Here is a 12,547-nt window from a genome sequence, read left to right on the forward strand (position 1 = left end):
TTCATCCTCCCATGGTATAATCCCTGTTTTCAGTGTATTTGATTCCAGTGTTCTGTATTTTTATATACATTTTTGTAATTTGGGGAGTGGAAAGATTATAGCAGAATGCTGAAATGGGGATGCAGGTTGACCCATTGGGAAGATGAAATGTACAGGACAATGTGTCGAAAATGAATTTACAATGTCGGGCAGGGGTAAAGGAGGGAGGAGTTGGAGCGTTGGAGAGGGAAAGGATAGTAGGGGAAAAACAAAGGAGGAGGTAACAATGCTCAATAGGAAAGGTACTCATTACCCTACTCATGTAACTGTAAACCCTCTGTATAGTATTTTTACAATAAACAATATAAAACTCTCTTTCTGGTATAGATTTCCAGTGCTGTCTTCGGTATTGCATTTTTTGCCTTTTCTGGCTGTGGTTAGGTTCATCTGCATAGTGGATCAGTAATCTTCAATGCTTCTTGATCCTGAAGTGGGACTTGGATTATCCAGTGATTGTTGGAGCTAGCCAAGGACAGGACAAAACCACTTCCAGGGCATGGCTTCTTCATTTCCCCCTATGCAACTAGGATTGCAAGCAGAATTTCTCTGAATTTGACTCCAAAAAATAATCACTGAACCAAAAGGCAAGGTCACCAAACACCTCCCCTCTTCCCCCCATTCCCTTCTTTCTTCCTCTTTGGGAAAGTACAAAATAATTTTACAGGTTTTGCAGGTTTTGGCAAACACACAAATTGCCCACCACCTCCACTTTTGAACTAGGTTCAAAGTCACTAAGTCATGTAAACGGATAATGCCACACTCATTATTCTGGACAACAACTTCAGGTTGTTTGATGCTTTAATTTGTTGTTGTTGGTGGTGGTGGTAGGAGGGCCTGAACTCTGGGTCTGGTTGCTGTACCTGCTGAGCTTTTCAGCTCAAGGCTAGTGCACTACCACTTGAGCCACAGAGCCATTCCCACATTTTTCTGCTTATATGGTGCTGAGGAATTGAACCCAGGACCTCATGCATTCAGGAAAAGCACTCTACCACTGAGTCTCCTTCCCAGACTTAATGCTTCAATTCTTTAAATTTTATTTTCGTCAGTCCTGGGGTTTAATCTCAGGGTGTTAACATATCCCTGAGTTCTTCAGCTCAAGTGGAGCCCTTTACCAGTTGAGTCACAGTGTCAATTCCTGTTTTCAGATAAGCGTCTTTCAGACATTCCTGCCAGGGTTTGCTTTGATCAGTGAATTTTTAAATTATATTTCTTCTATGTATTTATTGGAATATTGCAGTCTATCTGAAATTAAAGTTTTCTGTAAAACTTTGTCTTCAAGTATTCCAATAGTATTAAATATTACATTTACAATCTATTCTGTAGCAATACATTTTGAAATTATTATGTTAAGATGAAAATCTTGTTGTTTGTAGAAAAATCCCATTAAAGTCCAAATGGGACATATGCTTATTTCAGCAGCTTTGAGTCTCCTTCTTATTTATTTATTTATGAAAATACCATACAGAGGGGTAACAATTACAAGGGCAAGATAATGAGTACATTACTCATCAAGCATTGTTGCCTCCTCCTTTGTTTCCCCTTCCCATCTGTTCTCATCTGCCCCTGGCCGTGCTCTCCAGACACCCCTTTGCCCATCCCCCACCCTCGCCGGCCAAGTTGTAAAGTTCGTTTTTCTTTTATTTTTTATTTGTTTATTTTTTTATAGTGAGAATACCAAACAGACAAGTTACAATTACATGGGCAAGATAACGAGTACATTTCTTATCAAGCATTGTTGCCACCTCTTTGTTTCTCCTTCCCATCCTTTTCCATACTACCCCCCTATCCCCACCCGATCCTCCCCCCACCCCCCCATCAAAGTTGTAAAGTTCGTTTTTCGTCCTAACAACTTGTTTATCTCATTGTTGCAATGAGTCCACCTGTATCCCTAGTTAAAAGATTAGGTTTTTCCCTTCCCCTCCACAAATTATACCAACATCAAATACCATGAAATCAGGGGCTATACTGTGGGAGAGGGACATACAATACAATATAGAAATCATCTTATAAATATGTTAGAAAAAATCGCAAGAAAAAAAATTGAATCTTTATTGTGTGGTTCATTCCACCTAACATCAACTTGTCTGACCTTTTCTGCTTGTCTCAGACATATACTAGATAAGGCAAATAAGGGAAACAATGGGACCTATGTTTCTTTGGGGCTGGTTTACTTCACTTAATATAAATTTTTCCAAGTCTTTCCATTTCCTAACAAGTGGGGCAATGTCATTTTTTCTGATGGAGGCATAGAATTCTCTTGTATATATATATATATATATATATATATATATATATATATATATATATATATATATATATATATATATATACATATATATACACATATATATACATATACATATATATATATACATATATATATATCAAATTTTATTGATCCATGCATCTACTTGGTTCCATATCTTAGCTTTGGTAAATAATGGTTCAATAAACATAATTGTGCTGGTAGCTTTAATATGGTCTTCTTTGTGACCATTTGGGTAAAGGCCCAAAAGTCGGATTGCTTGGTCATAGGGGAGCTCTATGTGGAATCTCTTGAGGAACCTCCATACTACTTTCCAAAATGGTTGAATAAGTTCACATGCCCACCAACAATGCAATAAATTTTCCTTATGCCAACATCCCCTCTAGCATCTGTTGTTATGAGACTTCTTGATTATAGCCATTCTAACTGGGGTGAGGTGGTATCTCAAAGTTGTTTTGCTTTACATTTCTTTTTTTTTTTTTTTTTTTTTTGGTCGGCCGTGGGGCTTGAACTCTGGGCTTGTGCGCTGTCCTTCTGCTCTTCAGCTCAAGGTGATCGCTCTACCACTTGAGCTACAGATCCACTTCCGGTTTTCCGGTGGTTTATTGGAGATAGGAGTCTGACGGTCTCTCCTGTCCCGGCTGGCTTTGAACCGCGATCCTCAGATCTCAACCTCCTGAATAGCTAGGATTACAGGCGTGAGCCACCAGAGCCCGGCTTGATTTACATTTCTTTTATGACTAGGGAGGTTGAGCATTTCTTCATGTATCTATTTGCCATCCTTCTTTAATTTCCAGAGAAGTTTCTCTTTAAGTCTTTAGCCCACTTACTTATTGGGCAGTTGTTTTATTGAGGATTTGTTGTTGGGGGATTTAATTTTTTTGAGTTCCAGGTATATTTTAGATATGAGACCCTTGTCTCTTGTATGGTAGTGAAGAGCTTCTCCCAATCAATGGGCTTTCAATTGATCTTGCTAACTATGTCATTTGCTATGCAGAAGCTCTGCAATTTCATGCAATTCAATTTGTCCAACATTTCTTTGATTTGTTGTAATTTGGGTCTCTATTAAGAAAATTTCAGCCTGTGCAAAAGAGACCTACAGTTTCTCCTATTCCATTCTTTAATGTTTTCTGAGTGTCTGTTTGATTCCGCGGTCTTTGATCCATTTGGAGTTCATTCTGGTGCAGGATGATATATAAAGATCTAGCTTCAGTTTTCGACAAGTAGTTAACCAATTTTGCCAGAATCATTTACTGAAGAGGTTGTGATTCTTCCATTCTAATTTTTTAGCTCCCTCATCAAACATTAGATGTCTATAGGTCTATAGGCTCATTTCTGTGTTTTCATTTCTATTCCATTGGTCTTATGGTCTGTTCTTGTGCCAGTACCAAGCTGTTTTGATTACTCTGGCTTTGTAGCTGAATTTGAATTTGGTATTGATATTCCTCCAGCTCTGTTGTTTCCGTTAAATATTGTTTTTGCTATTCGGGGTCTTTTATTGTTCCATATGAATTTTTGGGTTTGCTCTTCTTTTTACTAAAAGAACGAGGCTGGAATATTGATAGGTATCATATTGAATTTGTAGATAGCCTTGGGAAGTATTGCCATTTTCACGATGTTGATCTTTCCAATCCAGGAGCATGGGAGTTTTCGCCACTTTCTAAGTTCTGTTTTGATTTCCTTTTTCAGATTTTTAAAGTTTTCATCATAGAGGCCCTTCTTTTCTTTGTTAAGTCCTAGGTATTTTATTTTTTGTGGGGCTATTACGAATGGAGTTGCTTTCCTGATTTCAGCCATACTTTTCTCATTTTTGGCATACAGAAAAGCCATTGTTTTTTGAGGGTTAATTTTATACCTTGCTACTTTGTCAAAGTTTTGAATCAGCTTGAATAATTTGGGAGTGGAGTCCGTGGGATTCTTTAAATCCAAGTTCATGTCATCTGCAAAGAGGGAGAACTTCTTCTTTCCCTATTTGGATTCCCTTTTATATTTGAATCTTATCTTATTGCTGTACCTAGCCATTCTAATACTAGTTTGAAGAGAAGTGGAGTGAGTAGACATCCATATCTCATTCCTTAGTTAAGAGGAAATACCTTTTTTATTTACCAGTAAAATGCTGGATGTAGATTTGTCAAATATATCCTTTATTGTATTGAGGAATGTTCCCTGAATTCCTAATTTTTCCAGAACCTTCATCATAAAGGGGTGTTGGATCTTGTCAAATCCTTTTTCTGCATCTATTGAGGTAACCATGTGGTTCTTATCCGTGCTCTTGTTGATGTGAGTTATTGTTTTAATTGAATTGCATATATTGAAGCAGCTTTATATCCATGAAATGAATCCTGTTTGATATTGATGTATGATTTTTTGGATGAATTGTGAAAGTCGATTGACCAAAATTTTGTTGAGAAGTTTTGCATCAATGTTCATCAAAGAAATGGATCTCTAGTTCTCTTTCTTTGATGAGTCCCTGCTTGGTTTGGGGATGAGGTTTATGATGGCTTCATAGAATGAGTTCGGTAGTGAACTTTCTCTTTCAATTTCATTGAAGACTTGGAGGAGTATTGACGTGAGCTCTGCTTTGAAGGCCTTGTAGATTTCCGCTGTAAAACTATCTAGTCCCGGGCTTTTCTTAGATGGGAGGTCTCTTAGAGGAGAGGTCTCTTATTGCTATTTCTATTTCATTGCTTAATATGGGCCAGTTAAGATGGTTTAACTCATCCTGGTTTAGTTTCGGCATGTCTATATTTACTAGGAAACGGTACATTTTTGACAAGTTCTCAAACTTACTAGCATAAAGGTTTGCGAAGTATTCCTTATAATGTACTGAATCTTGGTTGAGTCTGTCATCTCTGAGTTTATTTATTTGAGTGTGTTCTCTTGTTCTTCTAATAAGATTTGTTAAGGGTCTGTCAATTTGTTAATTTTTCAAAGAACCAACTCTGTTTTGTTGATTCTTTCTGTGATTTTTTGGATTCTAATTCATTTAGTTTTGATTTAATTTTAATTATTTCTTTCCATCTACTGGATTGGGGTTTATCCTGCTGCTCTTTTTCAAGGAGACTCAGATGTCTCATTAAATTGTTGGTTTCAGGTCACTCCAATTTGCCTCTGAGTACTGCATTTGCTCTGTCACAGAAGAGCTGGTGATTTGAGTGTTCATTTTTGTTGAATATTATAAACATTTGAATTTCGTTTCTGATCTCTTCCATGACCCATTGGTGATTCAACAGTGTGTTGCTCAGCCTCCATGTGTTACAGGACTTTCACTAGTGGCTTCTGGTGTTGAGTCCTAATTTTATTCCCTTGAGGGAGAATGCAAGGTATAACTTCAAAGTTTTTGGATTTGGACAAGTTTACTTTGTGACCTAAATGTGGTCTCTTTTGGAAAAAGTTCCCTGTGTACTGAGAAAAACGTGCATTCTGATGCCGCTGGGTGAAATATTTGGTAGATGTCTGTTAAATATAGGTGATCTATGCATTTTTTTATATCCGTGGTTTCTCTTTTGATTTTTTGCCGAGTTGAAAAATCTAGTGGAGAGAGTGTGTTAAAGTCCCCAACAATTAATATCTTTGCATCTATGGGAGATGTGAGAAAAAGTAGAGTTTTTTTTTTTTTTTTTTTTCTTTTCCTTCTAATAGGTTGGATTTGATGGCTTCAAATTCTTTGTTGGAAAATTTTTTTTAGATCTTATATGAATCTCTTTACTTCCTTAATTTTGTGTTCAGTGTCTATTCTCAAATCACTTAGTTGATTGGTTATGGTTTCCTTGGACTCTCATTCTTTCTGTTGGGCTCCATTCAACATTCACCTTCGGGTCTCCCTGACTTCTTTCAGCTGTCTTTTAATGGATTCCATGAATGCCTCTATGTGGTATGAAAGTAACACCAGTTTTGTGCTAGAACACTATATTAAGGCAAGCATCAACCAACGTCCTGTAGTTGCATAGACAAAAGTCGACAGATACAATATATTTCAACAGATACTATCTATTCAACGTAAAACAACAATGTATTAATGGGCTATGAAAAGCAAAGTAGAATTTGGCAAACCAGAAATTATTAGTTTTAGGGAGAAAAGTGGAGAAAATAGGATTAGAGAGATGTGGAAAGGTAAAAGGAGAGTGAAAATAACCAAGTCCTAATATCAAAGAGGAAAATGGATTGGACAAAATGATAGGAGAAAGAGAAGAGAAAATAAAAGAGGCAAGTAAAAATGGAAAAACAAAAATTTAAATTTAAAAGGTGAAACACAAAAATGATGCAAGTTTAAAGAAGAATATTCAGAGAAGAAAAGGAATAGGATGAGAGGAGGGGAGGAGTAGAAAGGAGATGTGAAGAACTAAAAATTCTTATAATAAAAATAAAAAAAATTATAATATTATATAGGTATTATGAGATAATACTGTTATTAAGGAATTTAAGCCTAAGAGTTTTTGAAATAAGTAATAAATTTCTGGATTAAGTGTGTAAACAATGTGGAATAAGGTCTAATAATCAATGAAGGGTATATCTGAGGATGAGCAGAACAGCAGTTAAGTCACCTAAAAAAGAATGAAGAGAAGAAAAAGTGAGAAGAATGAGAAAGAAAGAAAGGAAAAGGATCCAAATTTAGTAGAGATAAAATAACAATACAAATGTGCACACACATATACACTTAAAATAAAAATTATAAGAGGAAAAAAAGATTAATAGAAAACAATTTTTTAAAAAAATTACAAGTTAATGAAAAGGTAAAAAGAAAGTGTTCTTTGGGGGGTGGGGGGGGTTGAATGGGAAGATCCTGTATCTCCCTTGTGTCCATAACTAGTCTCTTGGTGGAGTCTCCAGTCTGCTTGTGGTGTTTGGTTTTCCTATGTCTTTATTGGTTCCTTAAGTTAGTTTGTTTGGCAGGCAGAAAAATGGTCTGCTTTACCCAGAATTTTGTGATCCTCCTCCTAGGCTAGTTCAGTGGGAGGGAGATCTGCTTTGTTTCTCACTAAAGAGGGAGTTGGCAGTTTCCTCTTGTTTGGAGATGCTGTGATGAGGCTAGGTTCTGGGTAGAGTTGAGGCCTTTCAGCAAACACTAGCTTTTCCTTGAGGGGCTAGCTTCTGAGACACTCACAGAGCCCAGCATGGAGACTTTCTCAGGGTTTATGTTTACGGAATTTCAATTGATTGTCTAGACTGCTATAAGGAGGGGAAGCCTCTGGCTGTTTACCCAGTGAAGAAAGACATTCCTCTGGGGGCTGAGTTTTCACTGCCTGGGCTGGGTGACTTTCTCTTGGGTGGAGCTGAGCCTGGCAAGTCAGGTCAGGTTCCTGTGACCTGCTAAATGACTCTTTTTTTTTTCCTCCAAGTCCTGGGTTGGAGCTATAATCTCAGCCAGGCCTTTCCCAGTATCAAAGATGGAGAGCTCAGGTAGTGGCACAGTGGGGAGGAGGAGGGGGAGGGGTGACATTGCCTCCTCTGCTCCCTGAGAAGGTGTTATTATGTCTTGGTTCCTGGGTTATCTCTGGTCTGTGATCTGCAGGATAAAGATACCTGCACCTTGTCAGTTCTTGCTGGTGTTGGGTAGAATCCAATCACTCTCTATGTCTCGCACATTTGTCCAGACTCTCTGTGTTGTAGGTATGGCAGCAAGGCCACTGCTACCGCCTCCGCCACCGCAGCCACAGCTACCGGCAAGTGCTCAGATCTGTTTCCTTGCCTGGATTTTCTCTTTCTGGCAAAAGTCTCTGTACTGGGATGGCACACTTGGTGTAATTCTCCCACCTAGGACTGTTCACTGTTACACTAAAACTGCTTTCTATGTGAGAGCTTGTTTAGCCTCCAGGTTCTCCTCTGCCATCTTCCTGGAACTACTCTTCTTTTTTTTCTCTCCAGTATATTTTCTTGTTTTTGAACAAGTGTCATGGACTGTCCAACCATTCAAAAGAGAGCTTATTCCATTAATTTAATAAAAAAGGAATGCAGCCTGCCTGCATCTCAAACCAACTTTGAGTATAATGTTAATCTGATAATTCACACCATTGAATTTTCAAAGTTGTATTGATAATGTTTTGTTAAACTATTCATTAAAGAGGTTCCAAATAGCAAGAATAAAAAAAAAGTTTTGCTTTCTAAGAATGTTTTAAAAGCTAGTAATTCAAGAAAACACAGTCTATTCTTCCAAGATTCCATGGTGAAGAATTTCTCTTTTATCATAACCCTTACCACTGACCCCCTCCCTTCAAACTTGTATCTTTATTCAGTTTTCTTGTTCCTGCTTTCATTTTGGTACTAGCATGAAAAATCTCCTTCTAGTATTTGACAATGAAATTCCATTTGTTGTTATAGAGTTCAATACATATTGCCAAATGCAGATTCATGGGCATATCATAGAGCATAAACTATTGAATATCATTAACGTGATCTATGCAAATATTCCATCAATTAATATAAATACCACATAAATGTGCATCTTCTTATAATTTTTAAATGCAATGTAGTTACATATCATATCTCATAAAATAATTCAGACAACTGGTAGAAGAGACTAAGCTCAAAATTTTGCATTGTTCCCAATACTATTTGTAAAATTTTCTTTCTCAGTAATTTTCACTGCAGAGCCTTCTTTTCCTAGGAATAAGTTATAAGTCATGTCCTTGGATTTTAGTCAACTTTGAGTAAGCTGTTTTCTTTCCACCACCAGTTAGTCCCTCGTGATAAATACCCGAGGAATAACTTGTCCCGGTATGCCTGCAAAAGGAGTATCCAAGTCAACTGTCTGTGCCCCCTCTTCCCTTGCTTTTTTTTGGGGAATGGGGTAACAGAGACAGGGGAGACAGAGGTGTCAGGGTTCAGGTGGCTGGAACCATGGTGTTTTGAATTATGGGTAGCAGAAATAGTAGTAGAGAGTAGGATACCAGGTAAAGGTTAACTGTGATTGTAATTGCTGAGTTCCAGTGTAAGGAAATTGGTTAGCTGCAACGGCTTTGCAGGGGTTGGGGTAGCTAACACAGGTATCCAGAACTGTTTAACAGGGACAAGGAAGCATATACAAAGTGAAAGAGTAAAAGTTGGGAGGGATTGTGGGGCACAATCAGGGTAACAAGGTCATGGGTGTACAAAGTGGGTAGCCAGTACTATGGGAGTAGCAATTGGCATGGTGTCCTGATGTGGTGCATAGCTCTGGGTTTGCCTGTCTAGTTTTGGCTGTTAGATCTTTAGGGAAACTACCTCTAGCAGCTCATTATCAGCTTGTTGTATTCAGGCACGTGCCATCTATAAATGTCTACTCCAAGTAGATTGCATTCTTTGACACCAGCTATAGGATCTTTGCTCTAAGCATCCTGAGAGACCACACTCCACAATGCTACAGAACAGGCTCCACATAGTGAGCTGCAATCACCTCATACTTCTCTTGCTGCTCCTCTCCAGTGTCAATTATCATGGTAGCAAGGGATCTGAGATGTGCTCAGCAGCAGTGCTCTGAGAAGCTACCAATTCTTACCATCGCAATTGGGGAGCTCCCTAGAAATGGGCAAGAGCACTTGCTGACGTTCTTCCAACTTCTCTCTGTGGCTCTGCACAACCAGATTGTTATACCTCAGGTGGATTACTTTGATGTCCAGGTAGCATCAAACTTGCTCTATCTTCTCTCTCTAGGTGCTTTTCTGTTTCAGCTGCCTCTCCATTTCCCTCCAGGTACTCGCTTCATCTCCACATCTTTTGAATTGTGCTTCATATCAACCCGTGGCTTTCACACCAAGCCCTTCCATTTTCTCATCTAACTCTCTAGCTGTGAATCTGGTACAACAAGTTAATTTCTGTATCTGTTTATCAAGATTTGAGTCGGAATCCAAGATGGTACTATCTAACTGAGAACATGGGGAGTGTCTTAAATACTCCCCTGCCATTCACTGTTCATTGAGAAAGATGCAAATGTGTACTTGTCAGTCTCTCCTCCTCCATTTCTGGTTCAGCAGAATAAAGTAAATTCACAATGGAGCTACCAGACAGCTGCTATGTCAGCAAGTGATGAAACCAAAGATATTTTAGTGAGGGGATACTTACCAAGTGTAGTAGGATAAATACACATATTTGTAGGGTATTACTAAGAGCTTTCATCAAACTGGTTATTTTATGCCCAAAATGGCAGACCAGTGTTAATCTGTCCCTGAGAGCTTCGTGTTCTGAAGGCCCTGAGGACTCCTACATACAACTCAGACCTAATGACATGGGTGAATAAAAATGTAGGTGTGTATGGATTAGTATTTTGAAGGTGTGGTAAGGTGTTGTCTTGTCATGACCACCATGGAATCAATGTCCTTTCTCTGATCTTCATCATATCTCTTTATTTGGCATAACTGGCAGATTTCTTAGTGTGTCATTTTCTCCTGTTAGTTCAGTGCACAAGTTAAAACATTAAGCATGCCAAACCATGGGTTTCCATTGTCCTAGTAGATGTTTTGCCTTCTAGGACCTTCCTTCCAGGTAACTCTCTGTTTAGCATCTTGCACAATGCCCCAATCAATGATATCATTTTGAGCCTATGAGAAAATCTCCATTTGTAACGCAGTACACATAAGAAGGAGATGATGCCCCACACTCAAATGCTCCAGGAGAACAGAGTGTAAGGGTGTCTACATAGTGGGAAATAGGATTCTGAGGGGTGGAAAGGGATGAGTTTAGATAGCAAACCTAGAAGTAATTATAAGTTTCTGAATTTCTAACCTTTTTTCCTTCTGCCCCTCAGATCAAATTCAGGAAGTGGTGGAATGTTTATGGTCACAAAAAGGAGTTTTTAATCCCAGGCCCAAACTCTAGGTGTTCTTCTTACATCTTCCCACCTGCTCCTGATGTAAATTGTCAGAAGGGCAAAGGGAAAGGGACCCCCTTGCTCAGGAATATAAATGGAGCATACAAGTAACTGCAGTCTCTGACTTTCTATTTTGAAGGAAAAATAAAAGGAAGTTTGAGTTTTTACGAAATCAGTTTCTAGGCTCCATGGTTCCTTCAGAACTTCTTTCCCTCCTTCTATGTTTTGCGAGCCACAGTTAGTACAGTGCTTCTGTCTCTTAGGGGCAATCCTTCTGTTCATACCATGCTTAAAGTAGACAATAGGTGGAAGCTGCCATTTAAAAAAAAGCATGAAATAGCACACAGTGAGTGCTTTCCCTGAATTCCTGGACCTAACAAGTTCCCAATTCTGAAGAGAACATGATTATGGGTGAGTACTAAAAACATCCACTGAATGGTGAGCTTGGAACATTTTTCCCAAGGCAGGTTCTGTCCAGGTTATTAGGATGGCTGAGATCTACTGGATCAATGAACTTACAGATCATGCAAAACAGAAAATTCTAAGAGATTGAGATCCCAAAAAGAAAGTGGACCAAGAAGAGAAAACTTATCATTGCTGAAAAAGGAGGAAGACTTAACTAGGAGAATGTTCTTCTGAATACAGATATGGGTATAATTATAACAAAGATCTAAGTTGTGGCTCATCAGTAGAAACTATCAAGTCAAACCTCACTAAAGCTAAAAATAAACCTTATAAAATAAAAAAAAAACTATTTGGATTTCAGTACTAACATCTGTTTTAAGGAGTGTGATTGTGGTGTGTGTGTGTGTGTGTGTGTGTGTGTGTGTGCATGTGTGTGTGTGCGTGTGTGTGTGTGTGTGTGTATGTGTGTGTGTGTGGTGTCTGAGATTATTTACAGGACAACATTTGTCTTTAAAAATCATCATATTGTCAATATCCTTTAGGTTTCCCACTCATGTCTGGTGGCATTCTAGCTCTACCAGCTGAAACAGAAAATTCTCGCTTTCTTCTGGTTAAATGGAGATAAACGTGTAATAGATATGTCAACTGGGTTGGTTTCAAACTATGATCTTCAGATCTTACTCTCTGGAGTAGGTAAGGTATAAGAGTGAGCCATTATGCTCAGCCCAGTATTTCCAGTGACTTACATAATCTTTCTGAATCTCAATTACTTCCTGTGTACAAAGTGAAAAGAATTACTGTGTGGACCTTAGAATCAAGTGGGAGTTATGACTGGGTGTAGGAAGTATACGTGTTTGGGATGTGTGTACAGAGCCTGACAATCTCATAAAACTACTGATGTTTATATTGAAATGTATTCCAGGAATTGGAAACAAGAGAGATTTTTCTGTTCTAGTTTATCATTTATGGCATTGAGGGAGACAGAGATAGTCAAGGAGAACAGGGAAACAAATGCAGCACTTGTACACTGTAGATATTGTGTTCACATCGAGCTA

This window comes from Dipodomys spectabilis, unplaced genomic scaffold (assembly GCF_019054845.1).
Source record: "Dipodomys spectabilis isolate Male_0828 unplaced genomic scaffold, ASM1905484v1 ptg000516l, whole genome shotgun sequence".
Lineage (NCBI taxonomy): Eukaryota > Metazoa > Chordata > Mammalia > Rodentia > Heteromyidae > Dipodomys > Dipodomys spectabilis.